The sequence below is a fragment of the Anas acuta genome, chromosome 27 (genome assembly GCF_963932015.1).
Source record: "Anas acuta chromosome 27, bAnaAcu1.1, whole genome shotgun sequence".
NCBI lineage: Eukaryota > Metazoa > Chordata > Aves > Anseriformes > Anatidae > Anas > Anas acuta.
The window spans coordinates 5,529,616-5,539,971 of record NC_089005.1 but is presented as its reverse complement, the minus strand read 5'-3'; positions in this window follow the sequence as shown (position 1 = coordinate 5,539,971).

The window sequence follows — 10,356 nt, the reverse complement described above, 5'->3', positions numbered from 1 at the left end:
GCCAGGCACATGGGAGAATAGACCAATCCCCACCTCGCTACAGCCTCCTTTAATGTACCTATAGAGAGCAATAAGGTCGCCCCTGAGCCTCCTCTTCTCCAGGCTGAACAAGCCCAGCTCCCTCAGCCGCTCCTCGTAGGACTTGTTCTCCAGGCCCCTCACCAGCTTCGTTGCCCTTCTCTGGACCCGCTCAAGCACCTCGATGTCCTTCTTGTAGCGAGGGGCCCAAAACTGAACACAGTACTCGAGGTGCGGCCTCACCAGAGCCGAGTACAGGGGGACAATCACCTCCCTAGCCCTGCTGGTCACGCTGTTTCTGATACAAGCCAGGATGCTGTTGGCCTTCTTGGCCACCTGAGCACACTGCTGGCTCATATTCAGCCGACTGTCCACCATCACTCCCAGGTCCTTCTCTGCCTGGCAGCTCTCCAACCACTCATCTCCCAGCCTGTAGCTCTGCTTGGGGTTGTTGTGCCCCAGGTGCAGGACCCGGCACTTGGCCTTGTTAAACTTCATGCAGTTGACCTCAGCCCATCGGTGCAGCCTTTCCAGATCCTCCTGCAGAGCCTTCCTACCCTCAAGCAGATCAACACACGCACCTAACTTGGTGTCATCTGCAAACTTACTGAGGGTGCACTCAATCTCCTCATCCAGATCATCGATAAAGATATTAAAGAGGACTGGTCCCAGTACTGAGCCCTGGGTGATGCCACTAGTGACCGGCCTCCAGCTAGATTTGACTCCATTCACCACAACATTTTGGGCCCAACTATCCAGCCAGTTTCTAACCCAACGAAGCATACGCCAGTCCAAGCCGTGAACAGCCAGTTTCTTAAGGAGAATGTTGTGGGGAATGGTGTCAAAAGCCTTACTGAAGTCAAGGTAGATCACGTCCACAGCCTTTCCCTCCATCCACCCAGCATGTCACTTTATCATAGAAGGACATCAGGTTCGTCAAGCAGGATCTGCCTTTCATAAACCCATGCTGACTGGGCCTGATCACCTGGTTGCCCTGCAAGTGCCACATGATGACATTCAAGATAACCTGCTCCATGAGCTTCCCTGGCACTGAGGTCAAACTAAGAGGCCTTTAGTTCCCTAGGTCTACCATCTGGCCCTTCTTGTAGATGGGCGTCACGTTTGCTAGCCACCAGTTGACTGGGACCTCCCCCAATAGCCAGGACTGCCAATAAATGATGGAAAGTGGCTTGTCCAGCTCCTCCACCAGTTCTCTCATTGCCCGCGGGTGGATCCCCTCCGGCACCATTAACTTGTGTACATCTAAGTGCTGTAGCAGGTCGCCAACCCGGTGGAATGCTTTGGAGCTGAGTCTTTTCAGACTGTGCAGACAGCACACAGAGAACATCATTTCCATAGAAAATAGAAAAGAAAAGAAAAGAAAAAAAAAACACCTCTTTTCCTGTGGTTTATGAAATAATAAAACATCTTAAAAAAAAAAAATCAAAGCTGCCAGCTATGAGCTACAAATTCACCTTAGTTTTGCAATTATAGCTTCTATGTTTTCAAACACTGATTTTTTCTTTTTAATTTTGTTTATTTATATATACAATTTAACTAAAGGGAAAAAATGGAAAGGGGAAAAGAGGAAAAAAGCAACAATCAAAAGCTGCGTGGCAGTGCAGAGGAAAGAAGTTCCTCTCTACTTCCCACAAACATGCAATGCTTGACCACGTCCTTGAAGCAGGGCCTCAACGCATGTAGCCGGTGTTCTAGAGGACAGCTGTTTTCGCAACGAGAGCCCACCCCTCCCCTCTTCTTCCTTTTTGCACCTTTTATTGCTGTGTGTGACATCAGATGGTATGGAATATCCCTTTGGTTGGTTTAGGTCAGCTGCCCTGGTGATGTTCCTTCCTTGCTTTTTGCCTACCCCCAGCCTGCTGGCTCTCAGGGGGGTTAGAGGGAGTCCTGATGCTGTGCCAGTATTGCTCAGCAGTAGACACCACACTTGTGTGATACCAAGGCTGTTTTAGCTACACGCGCAGAGCACAGCACTGCCTGGGCTGTTGCAGGGAAAGTTAACTCCATCCCAGCCAGACCCAGCTCTCCTCCACCTCTTATTCCATAACATTTGTGTCACCCTCAGGTCCGATGTGCTTTAGCATATAAGTATTCTCATCACCATTGCTTCTTGCCCTTTAGCAGATTGATAGGTAGGTACATCTTTTCATTCTATAGGTCTTTCTCAAAAACATTCATGAGAACTGGTGATGATTTAGTCTTTATCTGCCAGAGCAGGCAGCGTTGGATTTCTTGGATTTCAGGATGCCAGCACCAGCTTAGCTCGAGTTGTTGATGCACTTGCCTGGTTCCTTGCACTTGCCTTTCCAGGTCCAAGATAGTGTTTTGGGTGGTGGCATGGTGTACGGGATGTGTTTCCAGCCACTCAGTAGTTGCTTCTCCCATAATACGTACCATTTGCCTTGGCAGGTTTGTGGGAGTGGTCCGATATAGTCAATTTGCCAGGCCTCACCATATCAAAACCCTATCCACCTCACCCTATTCCAGGGAGATTTTACCCTCATGACTCTCTTGATCACAGCACAGTTTCACGCTCATGGGTAACCTGTGTGATGGCCTCAATGGTCAAGTCCACCCCTCGATCACAAACCCACCTGTACGTGACATCTCTCCCCAGATGTCCTGATGTTTCATGGGCCCATTGAGCTACAAACAGCTCACACTTATGTTCCCAGTCCAGGTCCACCTGAGTCACTTCAATTTTTGAAGCTCAGCTACAGGGTAACAGCCCAGATACATTTACCACTTCGCTGACAGTTGCTTTGTTTCCATTGCTGCAGCCACCCTGCAGAGCATTTGCCACCATCCACGAGTCAGTGTAGAGGTAGAATAATGGCCTCATATGCTGTATCTCCTTTTCAGTTGGGGTGCAATGGGCTTATGGTCCTCAATAGCCCTGTAGCCCCAGCTCCAGAACCCCAGAGGTCGACCTCAAGTTTCTCCTGTTTTTTTTTTTTTTTTTTTTTTTTTTTTTGTTTGTTTGTTTGTTTGTTTTGTTTTTGTTTTGTTTTGTTTTTGGCCAGAGGTGAAAAAAAAAAAAAAAAAAGCCCAGTGCAGTTTGCTAAAATCTTCAGTGCTCTTTGCACATCAGAAACACCAGGCTGCATTAAAAGGAAACAAGAGGGGAAAAATTATTTTAGGAAAGCGTACTCCATATTTTCCTGCAGAATAGTAACAGATAATAATACACTTGGGTGCCAAAATACTCCTTGGGAAATTAGAGGCTCCACAATACAAACACACCCAAAGCTCTGAGCCTCCTTGAGCACCAGCGTCTGAAGATGCTTAGCCTTAATTTCTGGACAGCATCCTTAAGACACACATTCTCAGATCACCTATTACCTCCAGTACTGAAGATGAACACACCAAAAATCCCCTTTTTAGCAACTCTGTACAGAAAACACACTTTATCTGCTGGAAGATTGTTTTCCAGCAGCTTTAATATTTCCACTACAAAATAACAGAGATAAATCCCAGCCAGGCGAGTGAGTTTGAAACAAAATACATGTGCGGAAGAGATCTGCCAAGGAAGAGGACTTTTTCCAGTTGTTTTGGGGTAGAACAATACCAGACAATTAAATCACAAGAAGCCCAGCCTTTAAAAAAAAAAAACAGTCAGTGGTTTATATACTAAAAAGACCATGAGAAAGAGCAGTATTCCTCAGCTAAAAGCATCTCGTGCAGCTTTTATTAGCACAGCTCACTCTCTGGCCCCTGGGGTTGGAAGACTGAAGTTTTGAATGGAAATAGCCTTCTGCAAAGAAGCATCTCTCAAGTGCTCTGGCAAAAGCCAATTTGAATCTCACTTAATATTGTATCCTTGCAAATAGAATGAATTAAGTGGTTCTGGGAACTGAAAATAGTTTAATTAGCTACTGTTTGGTTTAGGGCCAGGTCATTAATTCATTGACAGCTAGGGAGAGCAGCTAGCAAAGCAGATTTCACTGGATCTTCTGTAACCACAGATATCATGAAGACAGCACCATTGCAGTTACCAAGAGGCATTTGCAGACCAAACTCCTCTTCATCCGCCGTCTAGATTGGGCTTGCCAAGGCCCACCAGCCCCAGGGACATTAACAAACTATTAATAAACTTTACAACCCTACAGTTAAAATCACCCAGTTTACAAGATCAATCAAAGCCAAACTAGCAGCAAGCCACAAGACTTCCGTTAAACTCTTTCCATTCAGCATTGCAAGCATTTGTTCTCAATTTACCTTCCTGTACACCTCCCCAGCTCCATGGCTCTTGGCTGGGTGTTGCTGTTTCCACACCAGCAAGGAAAAAAAAAACAACTATCTTTTTTTTCAAGGGGAAAAAAAATACTTTCTTCTCCACATGTACACAGTCAGTCTCAACCTGAGCCTTCATCCCTACCACCTACTTAAAAGCTTCACAGGCAGGTTTGCTGCAAAAACAAAGCACTTTGGGCTGCCAGTGGGCCACTGCATAAAGTCCCCAGCCCAGGAGCAACCTTCAGGCATTATGACATGCTGGCAGGTAGCTTGATGGCAAAGCAGCAAAGAGTGAAAAGTCCAATGGGGTATTATGGTTTCCCCTCACTCCTCCGCTAGGTAGCATGAGTGTGCTCAAACAGGGACCCAGTGCAGTGGGGAACTGCTGTTTCTGACGATGCTCAAAGCCACTAAGACAGGGACCTGACCACCCAACAGCCCAGCTTCAGGACCTTCAGGGACTTTCCCACCCAAACAGTTAGCAATCATCCTAGGGAAAAACTGGAAATGGCTTCCCTGGAGCTGTTTTTACATAATTCACTTTGTTCATCCACTTAATGATGCATGTCTGAACAGGTCCTCCAAGGCCCTTCCAGTTGTTCTCCCATGGAAAAGGAGGAGCACTTCTGGTGTAGCAAACCTGGAGGAACTATCTCCATGCTGCATTTGAGCTTGGCCTCAGGAAAGAAATCTAGGTCCAGGGGGAGGAAGAAGGTGAAAAAACACAGGGTTTTGAACCATCCAGAAAGCCTACAGTTACCAGCTTTTGAATGCAAAACAGAACAACCAGGATCCAATGCCATGGGAAAACACCCAAGAGAAGACAATTACAAATAGCCCATAGACAGCACAGCAAGCAGGCAATGAGTTTGGTTTCATCTATCATTGGCCATCCATGACTCCTTACCTGCCCTGATTCACAGCCATGGTGGCTGGTCTCTTCTAAAGCCCAAAACCGCACGTTCAAGACCCACATGGGTTGTGACTATCACTGCAGTCCATTTTCCAAGGGAGGAGAGGCAAAGCCAGATGTTTTGAATGCAACATGACAGAGGTGGGAAAAACAAAACAAAAGAAAACATACAAACCTACCAGTTCCCAGAAGATTTTGGGGGAAGAAAGAAGAGGAAATGCATCTCCCCCAGGGTTGAAGCATACCTTCAGGACAGATCCACTCTGGGGCACCCACAGCCAGGGTTTGCATGCTTTGCTTATCAGCATCCACCCCTTGCAAGGTGAGGAGGAGCGTTGCTAGGACACCTGTACCAGGCTTCAGCAATTTCAGGCTGATGATGTGTAAGAGAGCTGCAGGAGGCTCTGAGAAGGAGAGGCAGAAATTAAGAAGTAAGGTGCTGGGGAGAGGTGCAACCTGCCTGGAGGAGCCCAGCACCCAGGGCCATACAAATGCTGGTTCCACTTCTTTCCACAGGGAATTGCCTTTTCAGTTTGGGACAAAAGACCCAGAAGCAGGCTGGCCAGATTTTGCATACTGAGGCATCTGCAAAAGCAGCAACAGCTCCACCTTCCTCACACTGCAAACTGCACACAGACTATTTTTGATCCCACTTTTCCCTTGAACAATGTCGCCAGCAAACAGAGAAGGGTGAGAGGCAAGCCTTCTGTCCTCTACTCCCCCTCTGGATTTCTCTCCATAACTCATGACAGAATCACAGAATTTCTAGGTTGGAAGAGACCTCAAGATCATCGAGTCCAACCTCTGACCTAACACTAACAAGTCCTCCACTAAACCATATCCCTAAGCTCTACATCTAAACGTCTTTTAAAGACCTCCAGGGATGGTGACTCCACCACTTCCCTGGGCAGCCCATTCTAATGCCTAACAACCCTTTCGTTAAAGAAGTTCTTCCTAGGATCCAACCTAAAACTCCCCTGGCACAATTTTAGCCCATTCCCCCTCGTCCTGTCACCAGGCACGTGGGAGAACAGGCCAACCCCCACCTCGCTACAGCCTCCTTTAAGGTACCTGTAGAGAGCAATAAGGTTGCCCCTGAGCCTCCTTTTCTCCAGGGAGAAAATTAATGCAGTGAGATAATGTTACAGCTTTCATAGCAAATTGTCCCTCCAAAATGAGCCAGCTCCTTTGATGCAAGGCTGGTAGGAATTAGCCCCAGGCATGGGTAAATGCTTCATACCCTGAATCCTGCCTGGAGTCAAAGTCCTGCAGTCCCACACTACTGCTGCCGGCTCTAAAGTTCAAAGCCGAGACATTTTGTCTGGGACAGGGGAAAAGGCTTTTGAACTTCCACAAAGATTTTTCAAAGAACACAAAGCTGGATTATTCACCCACATTCCCACATCCAAAGCTTGTTTAGGTTGGACGTGTCAACCCTGAAATAATAATTAATATTAAGCCTGGGTTTGAACCTTCTTTCACCTGACGTGGAAAATAAAGAAAAAAGGCAAATGAAGAGCTGGAGATGAATGAACCCTGCAGCATACCACCCCTAGCATCTTTTAGGGATGTGGGAAGCTAAACTGAAAAGAAGTTCCAGCAGGAAACACTTTAGGTATTTCTGGTGAGGTCCTGAATTTAAATTAAATAGCAAAATGAGATGTGCTGGATTTGATTCAAAGATCGAAGCCGAAATTCCTTTAAGTGGTATATTCTTTATTGCAGCGCTGGATGCACGGGGGATCTCTCCACCTATCGTGCATACCCAAAGCGGAAAGCAGTCTTGAATTTATACAATCAATCTATCAATATTCTACAAGCGCCTATACATATGCATTACCTATCCCCGCCTTCCCTCGCTTCTCATGCTAATTAGCCTTTTGGCACCTTGCGCCTGCGTAGAGCCTTCCAAGAATTGTGGGCAGGGGTCTTTGGGACGTGGGCAGGGGTCTCTGGGAGGAAGACCCCTAGTCTTCCTCACAGTGTACTTTTCACCTTTGGTCAGGAATCTGCTGAATTGGCACATTTCTTAATTGCGAGAGCTGGTTGTTGCCAATTCTTCCGTTTGTTGTATCTTTATAATGAATTCCAATGTCCAGTTTTGAGATTTATAGTCCTTACGTTTGTTTCTCTGTCCGTCTGCCGCTTCCTTATCATGAGTTCCAGTGTCTTGTTTCGAGATATACAGTCCATGTCTGGGGATTGTCCTTGCCTCCCCAATGCCTCCCCAATGCCTCCTTAATCAGATTAAGCCAGCAAATGATTGCCAGCAGCTGGGAGAGGTCTGCTCAGCAGCCCCCAGGTAGATGGCATTTCAGTAACAGCATTCACAGATAAAGCAAGCCCCATCAGTATCAGTTTTGGATGGCTCTTTCAGTAACCGGTTATCAGTCCCCCCCCACCCAGACAGTCTTCTCCCTCTGCTTATCTCAGTGTCAAATACTGCATAGCAGCAAATAAAACCTTTTAATTTATTTTGCTATTGTTTTTTCTTTTGTTGTTTTGTATAATTCCAGTTATTTTCTCCTCTTCCTCTCCAGAATTAAGGACTACTGCAGGCAGCTTTGGAGTCAGTGGTATGGGTGGGTTGACTACATCATAAGGTAGGGTTTTAAAACTGTCCCCTGCTGCATAGCCCTGGGCACATCTTTGACTCCTCAGGATGTTTTCTTACCTGGCCACTGCTCCCCCAGTTCATGACTTTCTATGATGGCCATTTCCCCATACTTGTGTTTGTTAAGGCTCTGATTGTGGTGGCTGTACAAAGCTCAAGCATCGTTTGGTGTGTTTTGCCCATCAATACAGTCTCTGAGTTCCTCAGTGACCTTACACGGAGCTCTAAGAATGCACCACCACCCTGTCTTTTATTGTCGTGCTCCTGAAGCCTGGAGATATTGCAGTTGCACAAAGACTCTGTTGCAATGGAAATGATGCAATGCAGCAGCTTTAAGGACTTTTAAAGCCCAGGTAGGGGCTTAAATCCACAAGCAAGAGCTGCGCTGGCCTGGGAGGCTATGGAAGCTCCAGCAGCACCCAAAAAATGCAGATTACTTCTTATTCACCTGCTTAAGAGCTACATTGCTGACTGCCACTGTGCAATGCAGCTCTAGCAGAGGCAGGCGGTGAGTTAGCCCACAAACATCCAAAAACATCCCCAGAATCCTCATGTCTAAGGATACCATTTAACACACTAATTCTGTAAAGTCAGGAAATGTAAAAAACTGCTCTGAAGAGCTTTTAGAACATTTCATGTTTCTGTAATGCTGCCTTAAACAGACCCACACCCAGTTCACCTCACCCAAGCACAATCTTTCATCTCCAGGGAAATAAAGCCCCTCTCCCCCAGCTAAAGCCACTCCAAACAAGTAGGCTTCACATGCACCCTACTAAGAAAAAAAATAATAAAATAAAACTTGTATTTATCAAAGGCTCCATCCACCCCTATTCTTTAGCCTTAAAGGCGTTAAGCACGGAGCTATCTAGCTGCAGAAGAGCGCTCATTAAATAACAAAAAAAAGCCTCAGCCTGGGAAACACCAACCATTTGCAAAACATGGCCTCAAAAATAGAGAGGAAGCTGTGCTCAATTTAAAGCTAAGGCAACATTATCATGGGTAAGGTAGGGAAATTGGAGAAGAGCTCACTTGCTCACATACACACATGCAAACCACTTGCAGGAGGCAGCTTGTTTGTGAATCTTTTATATTGTAAGATGTCCAAACTAATAATGAGTAGTTGCTTGGCAAAGTGAGCTATTTCTGCTGAGGGACAGCTGAGTATCCAGACACCGCTTGGTGCCACGGAATATGGCTTGTGCAGCTCCTTGCTGTCTCCTCTGTGTGCACATTGACTTAAGGATGAGACACATTCCTCCACTGCTTGAGGGATAAACCAGGGCTCCCTTTTAAATCCAGCTGTTTTAGGAAAAGATGTTATTGCCTTGCTGGGTGCAAGCTTGCTATCCCCCACTGGTGCCATACCCAAAATCTAAAACACAGCTTGATCTGCCTGCACTTTTTTTACCCACGCAAGAAACCATGCAAACTCCTCTATCAGCAGCCTGCAATTTGCTGCCCAGTTTGGTGCTTAGGACCAGCAGCCATGTTTCTGGGACAGAGCAAGTCTTAAATCCATCACTGCTGTCACTTGCACCTGGCTTTGTACAATGGGGAGACAGGGTCCAACCCCTTGGCCAGGGTGGAGGAGCTGAAACTGTAGAGGCTGCAAAAAGACCAACTCTGATGGTTTCTTTAATGATGAGGCTTGTTTTTCCTCACAGATAACTGTGCTTTGTGTATGAGCAACATTGTTATGCTGGCCCAGGGGACTCTGCTGGGAAACCTATAGTCAAGGAGGTTCCTGTTCTTCTGAAAAACATAACAGGAAAAGTCAAGGTTTTCTCCATCAGACAATTACAAAGCCCTTTTCTTTGCTCTGAAAGGGCCGGAAACATGTGAAGGTATACATGCACCCATGGGAAAAGGAAGGAGGGGGCTTGTTGGAATAGTCCATTACATTCACCAAGAATAGTGCTGACTTCTTCACAGGGACCTGCAAGCATTAATCAGTCATCACAAGTTTGCAATAGTCTGTTTGTTTTTGCCAAGTAACAAATTCATCTGCTCTCCCTCGTGTGGGTTTTCTATGCCCCTTCCGTAGCCTGCTTTAGTCAAGATGCTAGGTTGCATTTCAATTCCTTGCATGGCAGCAGCACAAGAAAAAATAGTTCCTTCCAACACGAATGTGCAAAGGCATTGTCCTCTTTTTCCTAATGGAAAAGCTGAGGAAGGGACATGGATGTGATCTCTCTCTGTTCTGCAGTCGTCTTTGGGGTAATGCTGCCATCTTGGAGCAGGTAAGCGGATTGGAAGGAGTTGGAAAGGGTCTCCTGGAATGGGAAAGGGTTTGCTAAGGTGGGCTGAGATGACTTCTAACATTGTCCCCTCCTGCCAGGGCGTCCACTCCTTGGGTTTAGCCATATTCACATATTCACTTTGGTAAAAGGGAGGGTTGGAATGCAAATGAAGGAGAGGGTTGGAAATACCATCGCCAGCCAGCCTTCCCAGGCCCTGACAGGGTGCTCACTATTCTTCTGCTGCAGTTTTAAGCAATGCTGCCATCGAGTGGTCTATGAGCATCCAGATACAAGAAGAGTGCTTTGCTGCACTG